This window comes from Eretmochelys imbricata, chromosome 11, assembly GCF_965152235.1.
Source record: "Eretmochelys imbricata isolate rEreImb1 chromosome 11, rEreImb1.hap1, whole genome shotgun sequence".
Classification (NCBI taxonomy): domain Eukaryota; kingdom Metazoa; phylum Chordata; order Testudines; family Cheloniidae; genus Eretmochelys; species Eretmochelys imbricata.
This window is the reverse complement of record NC_135582.1, coordinates 70986267-71006712: the sequence shown is the minus strand read 5'-3', so window position 1 is coordinate 71006712 and position 20446 is coordinate 70986267. Positions and strand designations below refer to the sequence as shown.

The 20446-nt window shown below is 42.1% G+C and overlaps 1 protein-coding gene across 1 annotated transcript in view; it reads left to right on the top strand.

Moving 5' to 3' along the window:
- AGAP1 (ArfGAP with GTPase domain, ankyrin repeat and PH domain 1) overlaps window positions 1–20446 on the top strand; it is a 696795-nt gene that overhangs the window by 630610 nt on the left and 45739 nt on the right. The gene's annotated exons all lie outside the window — the stretch shown is intronic.

Sequence of the window (20446 nt, the reverse complement as noted above, 5' to 3'; positions counted from 1 at the left end):
TCATACTTGGTTTCACAGTTTTACTCACCTCCTCTTGGAAGTAAGTTAGACACTAGAATTTTAAATATAACAAATTATTCACCTAGTAGTTGTGTTACTCCTGAGTTGAGTTTCACAAAAGAAAGCCAACAGCCAGACACTCTACTATGGACGTGGAGTCTTGAGGAAAAAGTGCTCTTGTGGGACATGAGATAGGTTATGGGGTTGGATGGGGTGAGCAGGAAAGTGGGTGAGCTGGATGGAGAGCTGGATGTTATGAGTTATAGTGGCTGGGTGACTTTATCATGGGGTTTGGAGGCTGAAAGCAGAAGGAGAAACCACTAGCAGGAGGGAAGTCAGTCTGCTCTGAGCCATAGCATGAGTTCCCCTCCACACGCTAAGGCTTACTGGTCCTTCACACAGCTCAGAGGCCATCCAGAACCTGAGATCTGCAGGCTGGCACATGAGGAGCCAGCAGCTCATACACTCACAGCTTAGTGGCTCCCCATCCTAGTGAGCCATAGAAGCTCCATGGGGCAGAGGGGGTAGAGAATCACTAGTGCCTCCCTTCTTTCCCATCCTCCTTACTTACCCATTCGTCCTCCACCCCCAACATGGTCACTCATCTTTCATGGCCCCACCAGTATCTCCACTCCCCCATCCCACTCGCTCCCTCTCTCTCCCGCAGGCCTGCTTAATTTCTCATATTTCCCACTCCACTCACCTCGCCCACTGACCCACACTCCCTCTTGCTTGCCACATACCCCTCTAGCCTCTGAGCAGGGCCTGCAGACACATGCTAGGAAATGCAGGAAGAGAGGATAACACTGGGAACAAACAGTAGAAAAGAGTCAGAGGGATAAGTAGTGTTTTCTCCCAGTCCACCCTTCACGGTAAACTGTCCTGGGTTTCATTTAGAAAACAGGTGGGAGTAGATTGGCTGGGGAGAGGTAAGGGATGAGGACCGTGGCTGAAAACTTCATTCCTCTAACACAATGGAACATTCTACATACTTGTAAAGCTCATCTGTTCTAGAGATGCCAGCCCACGACTGTGGAACTAACTCACACAGCAATGTGTAGCCTATAAGGCTATCCTGCTTGCTTGCTTATATATCTTTTCTTATGAGTTTAATCATTTGTTATATTATAGGTTTGTTGTTTGTTATTATAATGGGTTTATCAATTTGTATTAGAGTATTTTGGATGGTTGTATTAGAGTATGTTAGCTGTAACTCAAGGAACCTACAGGCAACATCCTGTATGTTAAGCTAAGGCAAGTGAACATACTTATGTTTGAGACCTTTACCCTAAATGGGTGGTGATGAGCTAAAGCATACAGTATATATGTTTGTGACCTTTAACATAGATAAATGGGCATGTTTAGAGCTAGTTGGTAGGTAAGGCCACCCAAGTTCATGGCCTTTTTCAGACTTTACAGGTACAGCACAAAGGACATGGAAACAACCAGTTAGGACAGAAATAGCAGAGGTGAGGATGACTTAATGGTCACTAATAGTTACGAATATGTCATTAATACGCACGATCATGTCAGCCTATAGAGTAAGGGAACCCTAACATTTTCATAGGGAGGAAATTAAGTTTTGAGGAGGGCATTTAGGGAAGAGGGCACTTAGGGATCAGGCCCTATAAAAGGGGCAACCCACCATGTTGGGTAGGTTCAGCTTGTTCATTGGTAGTTCATCCTTGTTAGTTCTTAATGGATAGTTTTAAGTAAGCTTTAAGTTAGCTTCTACAGTCTTTCAGCAGCTTTTAGCTGTAGCTTCTTCTAAGTTCTTCACCTCCCACTCAAGACTTGAGAAACCTGAACCATCGAGCTCTCTTGGCATGCCAGAGGCAAGGCTGGTCTTTTGTCTCCTATCACCGGGTTATCAAGGAAGGGTGTGAGTATATTAATCAAGAAACCTTTATAGTATATAATACCACATATCCTGCTACAACAATATTACTGCTTTTGTAATTGATGGATTATTCGATTATTATTTGATTACTATTAAATTACTATTCCATTTATTTCAATAAAAAGCTTAAGGCTGCATTTTGTTCTCAGTGAGAGTTTTCTTGTCAGACATCCTGAGAGTCCTGGAAAATTCTGTGTAGCCTGATTCTGGGACAGGAACCTTATTATCTTCTGATCAGATTAATGGCGAGCCTATAACCCATATTATCTATTAATCTCCCATAAAATCAGGCAACAACTGAAGGATGAATACAAACCTCATCACCTTCTGCTCTGAATGTAAGGCACTCTTCTTTTGCCTTTGGCTTTCTCTAACACAGCAGTTCTTATACTGTAGGTTGGGACCCCAAAGTAGATTACGACCCTATTTTAATGGGGTCGCCAGGGCTAGCGTTAGACTTATTGGGGCTTGGGGCTGAAGCCCGAGCCCAAGCCCGACAGCTTCAGCCCCAGATGTCGGGGCTCAGTTTTCAGCCCTCCCCCCAGCCTTGGGCTGATGCCCTTGGGTTTTGGCCTTCCCACCTGGGGCAGCGTGGCTAGAGCAGGCTCAGACTTCAGTCCCCTTCCTCCTGGGGTCATATAGTACTTTTTTTTTTTTGTCAGAAGGGGATCGCGATGCAATGAAGTTTGAGAACTCCTGCTCTAACATAAACATACAGCTCTGTGTGTGCATATATATATAAATATTTCACTTTTTTTTTAAATGTTGCCGCACACACTTCTCCCTCTGCTGAGGGGATGGGAGAACAAACAGATGACAGATGTCAGTCATGTATGTTGTGTCACTCATGTCACTTAATGCACTTCTGGAAGGTGCTCAGATATTGTGGTGATGAGGGCAGTATAAGAACCCATATAGAATATGGAGGAGTTGGACATCCTTCTCTTTCCTCCCAGCTGCTAAAATTCTCCTGTTTGAACCTCTGTAGCCCCACCAAAAGCTTTCTTTGCTCCCCACGTCCACAGATGCCCTGTCTTTTCACTTTGAAAGGCTGGGTTAAACATTCTGCAAGAGATGATCACAATGGTCTCTTCTGACCTTAAAGTCTATGAGATTGCCCCCACCCCCCAAAAAAAAGGCTAAATAAGAGAAATTAAACACAAACTCTGTCTCTCTCTGACAGGCATGGTTCCCAAAATACTACTACTTACAGAAGATATGATGCAAGGAAAGGTTGATTTTAAGATACATTTGTTAAGGAGAACAGAGCTACGTGGGTTTCACCATTTCATAGTATAGTTTGTCTGATGTGAAGCTACCAGTGGCTGCCTGCAGGCTTGGGGTGGGGGAGGAGGGAGAATGATTGATTCTGGTCCACAAATAGAGTACATCATGTAAGGATGCTCAAGGCAGCATTGAGGTGAAGCTTTAGGAAGTACTGTAGTAAAGACATTCTCTCCAGTCTCTTTCACACAGGACCAGGAGACGCTGAAAGTGCTGGACAAGAGTAGTCCTTCCACAGTGTTAGGAAGCATCATTGACTGGCCACAAATGGAGTCCCATGTATTTGTCCTCTCTGGAAAGAGTGTAAGGGGGTGAGATATGCAGGTCCTTTAGGATGGAATTGTAAGCAGGTCAGCAGTAAAACACAGAATATGTGAAAAGCCATTTCCCAGAAAGTGGGAAGGGGCACAACTGTCATCTCCCAAACATTTTGTTTTATACAGTTTATTTAAGTGTGCCTATCCAGGACTCTAGCTGCATGTACAACATGTGTTTTAGATGCACATGCAAAATTGAGTTGAACCAGTATCAATACCAAAAACCTCCTAAATGAAATTCTTCCTTCTCAGCCCACTCAAACCTCTCTTTTGGACTTAGAAACCAGACAGGCTTTCCAGCATGTTCTGAAGATCAACAAATGGAGACTCTATCAGACTGGGCCACATAAGTTCCACCACTGAAGATTCTTCACTGAAAATGTCCTGCCGCTGGCAGTCTTGCTTTATACCGGGGGCTGTTAGCTCAAGCACCTCTGCTGATCTTAGTGTCACATGAGGGGTCAGAGACAGTCTGTGAGATAACAAGGACCCCAGACCATTTAGAGGCTATATGTCAAAACCAACACCTTGGATTACACCAAGAAACAAATTGGAAGCCAGTGCAGGTTATGAGAACACGGGTGTAATGTGCTCCCTAAAGGAAGCACTCCTGAGTAAATAAGCAGCCACAGTCTATACAAGCTGAAATTTGGGTTGAGGATAGTTGTGTGAAAATGATGAGGAAAGAAAGAAATGTGTGTAACTAGTAAACATGGAAACTTTGTTAATGCTGGGGGAACAGTATGGTAGAATTTGTGAAACTAGAAAGAAAATGTGAACAGCTGGCCTTCTGATTGTTGTCCATGGGCCCCTGATTAGGTCAGCTTTAGAAAGCTTGTAATTGGTTCCAGCAATTATCAGCAGCCCTGAGAACTGCCGTTCAAACTTCTGGAGCATTGTGACAAATTGAAGCAGACTGCTGCTGAAGGAGTATCGACTTCCCATTTCTAAACAGGGAGATCATTAGTCAAGAAAAGCATCTTTTAATTACTCCCAGGAAGAAAAAAAATCTTTTTGGTATGGATCCTGCAACAACTTCCATTTTTTCCAAGTGTATTCAATATTAAATTTATTGTCTTGGGGGGTGATTTGCCCTCAATCCTTCCCTCAGTAATGTGGGTTTAATTTGCAGTGAGAAGTCAAATTAGAGTAGATCAATATTGCAACAATTAACCGGATCTGAGGGTGAAATCAGGATTTTCCCCTCTAATTGCTATTGATACTATTTAAGCACACACTTAAAAAATTGATTTTGAATGGTGTAATCCTGAAGTGGTTTGTGGATAGTAGCAGTGGGCAGGTGGACAGAATTTACTTGATAAAGGAATGTGAAGATATTGTTGGAGGTAAGAGATGGAAGTCGGTCTTTGGAATCATCATTAAAGGATCTTATGCATAATGTTTGTATGCGCCTTTGTCAGTATTGTTTTGAAGTTACATCAGAATAGTGGATTATTTTGTGGACCTTTTCTTATGTGTGTGTGTATATATATATAATATATATATATATATATTAGGGCTGTTGATTAATTGCAGTTAACTCATGCGATTAACTCAAAAAAATAATCGCAATTAATCGCACTTTTAATTGCACTGTTAAACAATAGAATACAAATTGAAATTTATTAATATTTTGGATGTTTTCTACATTTTCAAATATTTTTATTTCAATTACAACACAGAATACAAAGTGTACACTGTTCTCTTTATTATTATTTTTGGTTAAAAATATTTGTACTATAAAAATGATAAAAGAAACAGTATTTTTCAGTTCACCTCATACAAGTACTGTAGTGCAGTCTCGTTATCGTGAAAATGCAACTTACAAATATAGAGTTTTTGGTTACATAACTGCACTCAAAAACAAACCAATGCAAAACTCTAGAGCCTACAAGTCCACTCAGTCCTACTTCTTGTTCAGCCAGTCACTCAGACAAACAAGTTTCTTTACATTTACGGGCGATAACGCTGTCCAATTCTCACTTTCTGGTGACATTGTAAATAAGAACAGGCGTTCGCATGGGACTTTTGTAGCCGGCATTGCAAGGTATTTACGTGCCAGATATGCTAAATATTTGTATGCCCTTCATGCTTCATTCCAGAAGACATGCTTCCGTACTGATGACACTCATTAAGAAAATAATGCATTAATTAAATTTGTGACAGAACTCCTTGGGGGCGAATTGTATGTCTCCGGTTCTGTTTTACCTGCACTCTGCCATATATTTCATGTTACAGCAGCCTCAGATGATGACTCTGCACATGTTCTTTTTAAGAACACTTTCACTGCAGATTTGACAAAATTCAAAGAAGGTACCAATGTGAGATTTCTAAAGATAGCTACAGCACTCAACCCAAGGTTTAAGAATCTGAAGTGCCTTCCAAAATCTGAGAGGGACGAGGTGTGGAGCATGCTTTCAGAAATCTTAAAAGACCAACACTCTGATGCAGAAACTACGGTACCCGAACCACCAAAAAAGAAAATCAACCTTCTGCTGGTGGCATCGGTCCACACTGCTTTAGATTGTTATCAAGCAGAACCCGTCATCATTATGGATGGCTGTCCTCTGGAGTGGTCCTCTGGAAGCGTGATGGGACAAATTAATCTTTAGCGCATCTGGCACGTAAATATCTTGCGACTCTGGCGCAACAGTGCCATGCAAACACCTGTTCTCACTTTCAGGTGACATTGTGAACAAGAAGCAGGCAGCATTATCTCCTGAAAATGTAAACAAACTTGTTTTTCTAAGCGATTGGCTGAACAAGAAGTAGGACTGAGTGGACTTGTAGGCTCTAAAGTTTTACATTGTTTTATTTTTGAATGCAGTTATTTTTTGTACATAATTCTAAATTTGTAAGTTCAACTTTCATCATAGAGATTGCACAACTTTACATGTACCACGTGAATTGAAAAATATTATTTCTTTCATTTTTTACAGTGCAAATATTTGTAATAAAAATAAATATAAAGTGAGCACTGTACACTTTGTATTCTGTGTTGTAACTGAAAACAATATATTTGAAAATGCAGAAAACATCCAAAAATATTTAAATAAATGGTATACTATCATTGTTTAACAGTGCGATTAATAGTGTTTAATTCTTTTAATCACTTGACAGCCCATAAATATATAGTGACCGGGCCAGATGGCTACAGGAGAGGGATAGAAGGCAGATATATTAGCCCCAGGTTAAGTAGGTCCCTTTTCCCTGGGTAAAGTAACGGAACTTTCTGGAAACAATTAAGGCAGACAGGCTGATTAGAACACCTGCAGCCAATCAAGAAGCTGCTAGAATCAATTAAGGCAGGCTAATCAGGGCACCTGGGTTTTAAAAAGGAGCTCACTTCAGTTTGTGGTGCGTGCGAGGAGCTGGGAGCAAGAGGCGCAAGAAGCTGAGAGTGAGAAGGCGTACTACTGGAAGACTGAGAAGTACAAGCATTATCAGAAATCAGGAGGAAGGTCCTGTGGTGAGAATAAAGAAGGTGTTGGGAGGAGGCCATGGGGAAGTAGCCCGGGGGTTGTAGCTGTCACACAACTGTTACAGGAGCCACTGTAGCTCTTATGGAGCCCTTACAGAGATGAACCACGACCATGATGGGACACAGATCATACGGGCCAGCAATTGGCTGCAGAAAATGACAGGGGAGGATGACATAGAGACATATCTCCTGGCCTTTGAGAAGACAGCCCTATGGCAGTGGTCTGGCATCCTCGCCCCATTCCTGTTTGGGGAGGCCCAGAAGGCCTTTTATGATCTGCCTGAAGAAGCTGCAGCAGACTACCCCCAGATGAAAGCAGAGATCCTGGCCAGATCTGGGGTAATGACCGCAATGCGGGCCCAGCGGTATCACGAGTGGAGATACCAGGAAAACAAAACCCCGCGGTCCCAATTGTTTGACCTCATCCATCTCACACGAAAGTGGTTGCAAACGGAGTCCTGGAGTCTGGAGGAGATACTAGAGGTTCTGGTCATGGACGGGTACATGAGAGGACTACCGCCAGACCTTCGTGCATGGGTAAGCCAGAACTAACCCTCCACCTACGACGAGGTTGTCGCACTGGTAGAAAGACAAAGGACGGCAAGGGAGTTGCCCCGACCAGTTAAGGAAGAAGCACCCCAGGTTAAACTAGCAGCTCCAAGCCCTTGAGCTTGGGTGACTGGGCCACCAGGAGAACCCAGGTGGAAAAAGAGAGAGGGGCTGAAGGCCCACCAGAAGCCACAAAGAGTCGGAACACTGAGGGGGAAGCGGATCATGATGTTAGACTGCCCAAACCAAGAGACTGGGGAACGCCTAGGGCTCCATACGGATGTTATGCCTGTGGGGAGTGGGGACACATAGCTGCACAGTGTCCCAATGCTGAGGAGCCTATGCAGTGTAACCTGGCGAACTAGGCAGACCCATGCTCCCTAATCCACCTTGTGGGGGTCTCACTAACCCCACATATGTACACCAGACCAGTGAAGCTAAATGGGGTAGAGACCACGGCACTGGTTGATTCGGGGAGTGCTATCATGCTTGTCTCGGGGAAGCTCGTGAAGCGTAGTCAGCTACTGTGGGCTAAGCGTGCGGGGATAACATGCGTCCAGTGGGACAGTTGGTTATTACCCCACCATCCCAGTAAAAATTGACATTCAGGGGAACGCTACTGAGGTAGCAGCAGGTGTAGTCCCTAAACTCCCATACCCGGTGCTCATAGGGAGGGACTTCCCAGGGTTTGGAGACTTACTCCTGGTAGGGGAATTGGAGAAAGGAGGAAACCCTGAAGGCAGTGAGGCATCCACAGTAGACTGTCAACCCCCAGTCTTCTCTGAAATATCCCCAGATTTGTTCTCCACTCCCAGACAGGGTAGAAAGTCGAAAAGGGAAAGGAGGGCAGCTAAGCCCTTGGGAAACCAAATACTGACCCAAAGCCAGAAGGTCACTCTCTTAGGTAGGCGGACCCAAGCAGCTGAAAAGGAGGCCACCCAGGAGGGAGAAGCACCCAAGTCTGACCCACACCGTAACGCCTCTGAACCAGTAGAGGCAACAGAGACTGGCCCCCTAGATCTCGGGCAGATTAGCCCCGGGAGAGCAAATTTTGGACGGGACCAGGCTGAAGACCCAAGGTACGACAACATTAGGAAGGAGGTGACCGAAATAGATGGGGTCCCCATGGAAGGGAAAACCCAGGGACCAGGACCCTACTTCATAATGAAGAAGAATCTCTTATACCGGGTTGCACCAGTACAGGGGCAGAAGGTACAGCAGATCCTAGTACCTCAAAAACACCAGAATACTGTATTAAGTCTTGCCCATAGTCATCTTTTTGGGGGGCATTTGGGGGTAGAGAAGAGCCTGGCACGGGTCCTGCAACGATTCTTCTAGCCCGGAGTACATGAAGAAGTGCAGAGGTACTGTGCATCCTGCCCAGAGTGCCAGCTGCACAGTCCCCATCCCTACTTGAGGGTACCTTTAGTACCCCTTCCCATCATAGAGATCCCCTTCGAGCAAATAGCCATGGACCTAGTGGGACCCCTGGAGAAGACAGCCCAGGGCCACCAATATATACTTGTTCTGGATTATGCTACTCGCTACCCAGAAGCCATCCCCCTGCGGAACACGGCCTCTAAAATGATAGCTGAAGAGTTGGTGGGGATCTTTGCCCGAGTGGGGCTACCAAAGAAGATATTAACAGACCAAGGTACCCCATTTATGTCGAAGCTAATGAAGGACCTCTGTACGCTGATCCATATCCATACCCTGAGAACTTCAGTCTATCATCCACAGACCAATGGACTGGTAGAAAGGTTCAACCAAACCCTCAAGGCAATGATAAGGAAAGTGGTATGTCGGGATGGGAAGGATTGGGACACCCTACTACCCGACCTTATGCTCACAATCCGGGAGGTACCTCAGGCCTCAACTGGGTTTTCCCCCTTTGAGTTATTATATGGACGTCACCCCCGTGGCATACTAGATATCGCAAAAGAAATCTGGGAAGAGGAACCCAATGAGGGGAGCAATGTAATTGACCATGTAAAAAGAAAAGGAGTACTAGTGACACCTTAGAGACTAACCAATTTATTTGAGCATAAGCTTTCATGAGCTACAGCTCCTTTTCTTTTTGCGAATACAGACTAACACGGCTGCTACTCTGAAAATTGACCATGTGTTGCAGATGCGAGAACGGATAGCCCAGGTCACCCCATTGTACGGGAACATTTGGAAAACGTGCAGGAGACCCAGCGAACCCATTACAATTGCCAGGCAAAAGTCCGACAGTTGCTACCAGGGGATCGGGTGATGGTGTTGGTACCCATGGCAGAAAGCAAGCTTTTGGCCCAATGGCAGGGGCTCTATGAGGTGGTTGAACCCGTGGGGGAAGTAACCTACAAGGTGTGGCAGCCAGGATGCCAGAAACAAGAACAAATTTATCACATTAACCTCTTAAAGCCTTGGCACCAATGAGAGGTGTGTGTAGTGGCCCAAGAGACCCCGATCCAGGGAAATAACATGCAGGAGCAGATCAGGATATCCACTGATCTGACACCAAACCAGCAGAAGGAGGTAACTGAGATGATCAACCGATACCAGGACGTGTTTTCAACCAAACCAGGTCGGACCACCGAAGCATATCACCACATTATCATAGACCCTGGGGCAAAGGTAACTTTAAGGCCCTATCGGGTCCCAGCAGCAAAAAGGGAGGAGATCAAGGCAGAGGTAAAAAAGATGTTGGAGTTGGGAATCATCGAAGAGTCCCACAGTCAGTGGTCAAGCCCGATTGTGTTGGTGCCCAAACCCGATGGCACCACTAGGTTTTGTAATGACTTTCGCCAGCTGAATGAGATATCCAGATTTGATGCATACCGCATACCCCGTATCAATGAGTTAGTTGACTGCCTGGGCAATGCCCGATTTTTGACCACCCTTGATTTAACAAAGGGGTACTGGCAGATTCCCCTGGCCAAAGATGCAAAAGAAAAGACAGCATTCTCGACACCAGAGGGTCTGTTTCAATATACTGTTCTTCCTTTTGGACTGCATGGGGCACCTGCCACCTTCCAGCGTCTTATGGACAAGCTCCTATGGCCCCTTACCACTTATGCAGTGGCATACCTGGATGATGTGATTATTCACACCCCCGACTGGGAAACCCACTTGGAAAAGGTGGAAGCGGTTCTGGACACGCTAAGATGGACTGGCCTCATAGCCAGCCCAGCCAAGTGTGCTATAGGGCTAGCTGAGGCTAAATACCTTAGCTACATTGTAGGAAGGGGCATGGTCAAGTCCCAACTAAACAAACTAGAGGCTATCCAAAATTGGCCCCAGCTGAATCGGAAAAAGCAAGTCTGGGCATTCCTGGGTGTGGTGGGGTACTACCGATGATTTATTCCCCATTTCACTACCAGAGCGAGTCCCCTGACAGACCCTCTATTCCCACTTAAAAATTTACCCCAAAATTGAGGTGTGTACAATGAGTGAACACTATACTGTTAAAATGGCAAAGAGTCCTGTGGCACCTTATAGACTAACAGACATATTGGAGCATAAGCTTTTGTGGAGGTATTCTATACTGTTAGCTACCTTTGTGTACCAGCTGAAATATATAAGCTTTCCTGACGCAGTGATAAGCAGAAACCTTCAACATAGAGAGTCTGGTTTTGTGTTATACTGCCTAACGCACGCTTCTGAACTTGGGTACAAATGGGTTGGACTCTGCAGTCCGTTTTTCACATTCAGCTGACATAAGAGTGAGGAGGAATTTTTTGCTTAAAAATTTGCAGCCTTTCCTTCAGTGTGGATTACAAAACCTGTCATAGCTGAAGTTCTTAGGGATGGTGGGGAAAAAAATAAAGCTTACTTTTTCCCCTACATTGTATGTGCTTCCTCTTTTCCTACAATCACTCTAGAAATATAGTGCGACTTTAAAGTCATCACCATGGTTTGCTGCCCTCAGCGTCGATTCTCTTTGAGTTCCTCTCAGATAGTCCATTTACATAGTGTTTTTTCTATTTGGCAAAGCTCAAAGGAAATATGAAAAGATTCTTAATTCAGTCTGAGAACTTTTGAATTAGGAGTTGAGTTTCTGAAATTATCCTTTACCTTAAAACATTAAGTCTAGTTTGACCCCCACTCTCAAATGAACTGAGTAAGATGGTCTCAGAGAAAACATTATGCAGTTTGGTATATTTAACAGACGATTTTTTTTTTTCCAAACTCCAGGCTAAAGTCTAAACTATCTCCTTACCATACACAGATAATGATCACTACATAGGATGTGTTGGTCCCCTGTACTAAAGGCTCTTTCGGGTTAACCAGAAGCTGATTTATAGGTTAAATATGTTTGTCCTCCCTTTTTCTCAGCATATTAGTTCATTCCTATTTATACCCACAGTAAATATTGATAAAGGGCAAATATATCAAAACTGTGAACAGCTGGAGCCCTGTAGCTTATGCTGAATGTGTAAAGATAGTCCATATCAACCTTTCTTTGTTTGTTCAGTTTGATCATAAGATCACAGTATAGCCATGTCGATCTCAAATTTCTGGCATAAGGATGCACCATTACAAATGCAGCCTCAGGGAACATTAGTACCCATATATCCAAAATTGTCAGGTCTTATTATTTCTTAACAGTTCCTGGCCTGATGAGGTCAGTGTTTTGTCCCTTTTGAATGTTGTTTCGTGCTTGACACCTTTCCCATTTTCTGGGGGGAGGGAGAGAAGGGGTAAAAAAAAAAAAAAAAAAAAAAAGACTTTATTGTGATGGGCTGACCAGAGCCCATCTGCAGTTGGGTGGCATCTGCTCCCCACATGTCACTTCCCTCATTAACAAGCAATTGAATTAATTAAATGCTACTCAGAACACGCATAACAAGCTACCGGCAGTGTCCAAATTAGCACTGATAATCAAGGATGATTTCCTTTATTATCCTGCTAAGTGGTGTGCAGGCTCTGATCTCCCTGTCTGCCCTCATCTATTTACATACCCCCAGCTTCTGCCTTTAGAAGCTGAGGTTATCTTACCTAGTTAATTTGCCACGATCACTAAGCATGGCGGATTGATATTCCTGCCTCTGCTGAAGCAAACCCCTTTCTCTCCCCCTTTCCTCCCTCCCCAAGCCTGGTCCTTTGTATCTCAAGCTCACTGATAAATTAAAAGCCACCCCTGTGGTCTCTCAAGTGAGTAATAGAGGCAGAAATTTCATTTTGCAACTGGCTGATTTAATGATCCAAAGGGTAATTAATGGCCTGATTATCTTAATGTTAAATATGTCCGGCAGCAATTACTGTGACCTCCCGCTTGTCAAGGTCCGGGCTATGCTCTTCTTTCAATTAAGTTCTCTGGGGCTTAATGGTATGAATAAACTCCTCTGATTCTATCATTCCGGACTCAGATTTAAGCGAGCTAGGGGCTCGTTTGGAGTTTTAATCAGCCCGTCTTCTACTTGAGCGATCAGAGTTAACAATTATAACAAGGACAGTTTAACTTTCTTCCCCCCTCCCCCACAACCCCTCTTCTACTTCTTTATATTCTATTTTATTTTGTTTAAGTGCTCCAAGGGAATTCTGTTGGCTGAAGCAGCAGCATTGCGAGGCTCGTCTCTCCCTATATAAATTATCATGTGAATGCTGCTGTTTTTCCATTTGACGGGCTTAATTAATTGGCAGGAGAGCCCAAAAATGACAGTGCTACTAATTGCAACTCAAAGTAAATTTCTGTCATTGTGGCACGCTTGTCAGCGGGCATGCCCCAGTCCACACTGCGGCCAGAGTTTGTTGACGTTTTCCATTTCAGTTTTCACATCTCGTTGGGGAGCGTGATCATATGTGATAGCACTAACGGACCAAGATGTGCCTCTGGGTTTTCCAGGCACACAGTTTGTGTGCAAGAATGACATTTACTGCCAATAAAGTTTAGACAACTGTGCTTCTGTGGACCAAACAGCTGTTAGGGGACTTAAGATTTTACTTAAGATATTTTAGCGAGTTCTGTTAGCCAGAAGACTTTGAATCAAACTGTGAGTTGTAACTCACTCATTCTCTCATGACTGAACTACCCTTATTAACACATCTCTAAGAATGCTAGACTTTACTTCAGTTGTGCATTAGGATGCAAATATTTCATTGTAAGCATTCGGTCAATTATACAATTGCATAAATTAAAAGTGCATGAATACTGATATACATATAAATAAAAGATATACATGTAAATAAAAAATACTGATCTATTATGGCCAGTTAAACCAAAGCTTTTCAGCCCACATCACTCTGTAGGAATGAACCAATTCTGACATGCTAGAATACAGTACTTTCAGGTGAAGCTATTGTCACTTTTCAATAATTCTCAGAAAATGCACCTACTGAGAATAATTCAGCAAAAAAATATTGTTATTGCTCATCTTCCACCTTCAGGAGGCCTGCAACTCACAAGAGAAAGCTAAGTGCTACAAAATGTTTTATTCTTCTCAGCATCGGAGTCAGTAAAACATTGGTGCCTAGATACCACTGATTGGTGCATGATAGATAAAAAGATAGTCCAAGCACATGCTGATGACCGGTTCAGATAGAGATCATGCTTCCTGGTGCAAATGTATATGTTTATGTAACAAAATTCACCTTTAATAAAACCAAACTACAGCTTACAAAGCAATTTCAGTTAATACCACTAGAAACCAGACACAATCTTTGTCAAACTCTGTGTGTATATAAACTTAATGTTTCTCCATTGCAATGTATATAACAATGAATAACCTACAAAGGAATATTTTTGCTCCCTCTGAGGTTTACAAAATAGTACCTAAAAGGCAAGAAATGTATAAAAAATGATTTTTAAAAATCTTTAACTTTCTAAGACTTGTTTAATTGTTTTATAAATCACTTGTCTTTTAACAACTTTGTATATATGTTATTTTGTATCTCTAGCACGTACACGTACGGTGCACACATACATGACACATCCTGTGTGTGTGTGGGTTAGATCAATATGGTAAATTATGGGGCCAATTGATAGATTGACATGTCTTCCTTGAACAGAGATTTCCAGTTGTGCTAAGTGGATAATGGCAGTGTTATATACACCTTCTAATTCCCAGTAGCTCTTAGAGTAGCAGCCATGTTAGTCTGTATTTGCAAAAAGAAAAGGAGTACTTGTGGCACTTTAGAGACTAACAAATTTATTTGAGCATAAGCTTTCGTGAGCTACAGCTCACTTCATCGGATGCATTCAGTGGAAAATACAGTGGGGAGATTTATATACATAGAGAACATGAAACAATGGGTGTTACCATACACAGTGTAACCAGAGTGATCACTTAAGGTGAGCTATTACCAGCAGGAGAGCGGGGGGGACGGGGACCTTTGTAGTGATCACTACAAAAGGTCCCCGCCCCCCTCCTGCTGGTAATAGCTCACCTTAAGTGATCACTCTGGTTACACTGTGTATGGTAACACCCATTGTTTCATGTTCTATATGTATATAAATCTTTCCAGTAGCTCTTGATACCATTGACAAGTTGGTATATGAGTTGATTAGAGATCTTGAAGGAAAGGGCCAAGCAGCTCTTCACTGGTGTCTTTCTGCATATAGGGGTATTGCTGAGTAATTGCTTGTCCTTTTTAAGTCTTTCACATGCAAGGCTCCCTATGGTTCCATCTGTCACTCCTCTTTTGTGATATTCATATGCAGCCACCAGGGGAGATTGAGATTTTTCCACACCGCAGTGTCACCAGATAGCTAATGATAATCTGCTCCCCATCTCCTCTTCATCAAATCCAAATTCTATAATATTACTCTCCAAGTTTCTAACAGGGATGAAGATCTGGTTGAAAATTAACTATCTGTGACCCAATCTGAAAGTAGGCAGGGGATAATTTTCAGAAGTAAAAGAGGTGCCTGTACCATCAGGTGAAGGTTTATACCAAACTTCCACCAGATGTGGATCAGAAGACAATTCCTCTCAAGTGTCCTGCTTTTAGTTGTCATGCAGACCTTTATCTCCTGGCTAGGCATCTGCAATATGTTCTACTTTGGGCCTAGTTTTTGAAGTCTGCTTAGAAGCTCCAAACAATGTACAATTTCAGATGCCAGAATTCTGAACAGTGTGGACTGTAATAAACACACAACAGCTGTGGTAAGTCAACAATGAGTCCCTCTTCACTTCCTTGTGCAATTTAAAGTGAAGTTTGTAACCTTTAAAGCCGTAAGTGGTCTGGGCCCTGGTTATCGAAGAGTCTTGCTTTTGTCCCATACCATATCTCACCCTGTGTGGTAGAGAAATACTTGCTGTTGGAAGATCAGTATAAACATTAGTCTATTGCCTAGTGACAGGCCATGTTGTCAGTTCTTTCAGTTTTTTTCCTAGTCTCTCAATTTGCTGTGCTTTTCTTAAAACTCCGGCCTCTAGAATTGTGGGAATCTCAGACTTAATTTATTTAAGTAAGTTTTTACCCCTCAGGGATGTGGAGAAAAGCTTGAAAACATGACATGAAGGCTCAGAAAACAGCAGAAAAATGAAAAGGACCCCAAATTTATTAGGCTTAAAAATCAGGAGGTTTTTTTTACTCTCATAATTTTGGGGTCTAACTCATGGCTTTGAATGGTTGAGGGTGCCAGTAGTGGATAGAGGTTTCTCATTTGAGGGGCCTTGCCTTTGAAATTCACTCCTTTAGCACCCTGTTAGTGATTTGGTTCAATGTCCTTCAGAGTACAAAACAAGATGCATTGATTTTGTTTAGCATTAGACATTTTGTTCTGTTTCTGTGTTTTTTCTCTATAATTAATGTATTTGGCTACCACAGCAATAGACACTATGTAAATTAGTCATAGCAATATATTTAGAAGTCTGCTAGGAGTTAGGATGGGAATTGTCAAACTCATTTTTTGCAGTTGAGTAAAGCTAAAATTTGAATGCAGGACTCCAGAAGTAAAAGGGAGAGGATATTTTCCATTGTGTGTGAACTTTTATCAATTAGAGAATTACATGATATGGTGTAGATATATAGTTTTTCAGGTTGTCACTATAAGCTAACTAGAGCTGTAAATCTGTGTGCAGTATTAATGAGGATCAGACTTCTGATCCGTGTCTGTGTTCTAAAGTTCTCTCTGAGATCTTGGAGGAGTTCTGCATTGAACCTCATTCTGAGTTTAGAAATGGATTGGCCTTCACTGTCAGCATGACAAAGCAGGGTCACTTCTGCACCAACCATGGAGAGTGGTCTTTCAATTCCAGGATATCATAAGTGCAGTGTTTTATCGGCTGGTTTAGAAGACAGTGAGTAAAAAAGCCCAGCTTAGAAGGTACAAAGAACAGCAAACCATTGCCGTGCCTAGGAGAAGCTACGTGGGACAATGCTGAGCAATGTTCCTGTGACTGATAAATGGAGGAGGTAGTTAGCACAATAATCTGACCTTCAAATGGAGAGAAACTGGATTATGAGTATTTTTAATGATAATTGAAAAAAATGTTTCTCTCAAACTGATGTCTGGAACGGTAATGCCACCTTAAATAAGCTGGGAACCAGCCACCTTAAATTAATATTTATTAACTCTGAAAATCATCTGATATCCACTAAATCGGTTTGGAAAGACATGAATGAATCAGAGCCTTTCATCAACATACGTATGAAAATTTACCTTGGTTATACCCACAGAAGAAGATAGAACTTCATATTACCAGTATAACAACTATTCAGACCACGCTGATGAATATAAGAAGCAATAGGAGTCATGTAGATAATAAAATTATTGTCCTAAAATTGAGTCCTTCAGATTTCCACATCACAGAAAAAGGATTAGAGATATGGAATGCATAAATGAATTGACGATGATCTGTAGGAGAGAGCAGTTCTAAATTGCTCCACCACCCGCTTTACATGTTACAAATGATGCCCAGGTCCAAAAGCATAGAAAGCTGAAGATGGATCAGAGAGCATTCCTGGACAGCATACCTTTGAATTAGATTGCAGCAAAGGACAGTTGCAAACTTTTATAAGAAGTTAGTCCAATAAAAGATACTATCTCACCCACCGTGAGTCTCAACCTTTATAAGGACATTATACGATCATCATCCTGAATCCAGACCAGGTATATTAGCTAAATCTTATGTGGGAGTACAAAATGAAGCTGTAAGGTAACTCCTTTCCTTAGAATTTCATCAAGAACTAGAAGCTTGGAGATAACTTGATACATCTTATCTGATATTCACAGTTCTGATCAAGATACAAGGTGCATCAGTGATGAATGATTTTGAGATGGGTAACAACCAGGATCTGATACGTTTTCTGTATAATAATCAGAAAATTGCCAACATCTTGACGAGCTTGACATGTGCAGTGTGAATTTAGAATTAATGATATCCAAAGTCTGGACCAAGATTAATGGCCTGAACTAATACCCTACAGGTTTGTCTATACAAACTGTTAGTTGGTGGCAAGCTGGGGTATGACTCTACCCTATACTAGTCTACCACAGACTAACTGCCTGTGTAGACCCTGCCGACATGAATTAACTGCTTGTTAGTGCACCTTGATCTAGTCCTCTTTGAAATAGGAGTCGATCAATGCATATTAGCAAACTTTTAACAGGCATTAGCAGAGTCCACACAGACAGTTCGTCTGTGGTAGATGCTGCTAGAGTCTCACCCCAGTTTGCTGCAAACAAAATGTTTGTGTAGACAAGCTTTAGAGAAGAGTAAAGCAGGGGCATTGGTTAAGGCCTGATAATTAGCTAATGAGTCTTTCAGGTTGAAAATACCATTATCACAATGGCCCTCCAATGTTACTCGTATCTCCAACCAGTAATTTTTAGAATCCAGTGAATCAAAGTGAACCATGGAATTTTAGGTTTACGATGTACATTTCATCTATTTAACATAAAATAAATATTATGACATTGGACCTAGGAGCATGCTTAGTGCAGCTAATATGTAGACACTCCATGGGGCTGTAGCATGCTCAATACAAATAGAATCTTAGTAACAAAAAATTCTATTGATCATGTAGAAAATGATGACTTTCAGAGGATTATGACTGTGCCAAATCTGGATGGCTTTTCACAGGGACAGCAAAAGGTACCTTCCTAGTTCCAGAATCATCTGTTTCCCAAATTTCAAGCTCCTGCAGCAAAGCTAGAACTCTTCAAAGGAACAGTTGGGGAAAATATTTACATTGACAAAAATAGCTGCATATCCTTAATCCCATTCTTATGAACAGCTTAATTGTTTCTGCTGAAACTTTAAGAAAAAAATCAGTCTGCAGCCTAGTGCAAGCATGGAAAATTTTAGCTTAAGCAGTTAATGTCTGACAAAGTTAAAGGCAACTGAAAATGGGTATTTACAATGTAAAGTTTTAGGCATCCTTAATTGTAGGGGTTCCTGCCAGCTCAACCTTTAATACCTGTGTTGTTTTATTGAGACTTCTTGAAAGAAAAGAGTTCAATTTAACAACTCTATCAGTTCTAAATTGAAGACATCTGATAGACGTAGCCCTGCAACAGGAGGAAAAACCCAGTAGTGATCAGAAAAAGAACATGCCGAGGGCTTTTCTACAAAGCGACTTAGTGCACAGCAAGCTGGTGTGCTGTCAGGTCTTACCCCGCCTTGCCACCTGGTAACCTGCTATGTAGACAAGCCTTAGTACCAAACATCAGCTATTGTGCAACCCTTAGAAAGAATCATAGCCAAAGTGTGATGTTTGAGATTTGTTGCAATTAGACACCGAATTTGAGCAACTAGTGTTGCTGAACGTACAACTTTATATATCAAAGACAGGTAATAATTGATTGAGGGTTTTTTTTAGCTAGCCAACAATGGTCAGTTTTTTAAGGAGTGGCTAGAGCTCATCAGAATACTCTGAGTGAGAAAAATCTATTAAATCTCTTCCATATACTCCGTGCTGAAGCAGCTGCATTTCATTCCCCCTGACCGAAGACCACAGTATCTTAGTTCTGTATCTTGGGACTTGTCTAAATACAAAGTTGTACGTTTAACTAAAGGAGCTAAAATCATTTTATTAAATTGGCACAAAACCATAATGTTATGTATTGTTAGCTTATTTGGGTGAAGAACTGACATAAGCTAAATTGATTTAAGTGTGTCCATATAACAGATTTTCACTGCTAACTAACTAAATCTGTTTTTAAATCAATTTTAGTGAAGCCCATGCAACTTTGTGTGTAGCCAAGGCCTCAGTAATACACTGTTTTGGCTGGAGTCAGATAAGATACAAACTGCTCTTGTGCATGACCCTAGCTAGAAGTTCTTTAGTCCTTGTGGTGGTTCATCAGCATTTTGTGTTTCAAGAGCCAAGAACTGCAGGCTTTTAGTAGTGGTCACATTAGATTGTTCTTCACCAAGTTGTGTTGCATTCAGTAGTTATCAAGATAGTAAGAAGCTTTGGTGAACTTGTGCCATACTGAAAATAGGAAGATGTCTAAAAAAGAGAGCTAGTAATGGCAATGGTAATAAGACTTTAAAAAAGAAAAAAAACCCTGCAGCTTCAGGACCTTGCAGATGATACTCGCAGCTTTGCTGGTCAGCACCACAGTGACACTGGGCATAGAAGTAGCAGCAACAGCATGCTTCTGCTTTGGTCATAGTTACAGACCCTGCAGGACTCCATAATAGTAACTGTGACCAACTTTCTCTGTCTTGTGATTTTTTTCACGTTTTTCTTTGTTTAAGACTGAGCTTTGTTTCTGGCTCTGCAGGTAGCTGGTAGCCTATGGCAAGGGACTGGGGAGATGAGACTTCAGTGAACTAAATGAAAAGGACAGCAGATTGCAATGAAAAGATGGTGCTGGCTTTTCACTGGACTGAAACTTTATATGAGTTGTCATCCCAAATATAGTTTTCTTGCAGGTCTAAAACTTTGTGAATTTGTAACATAGAATCATAGGACTAGAAGGGACCTCAAGAGGTCTTCAAATCCAGTCTTGTACTCAAGGCAGGACTGAGTTAT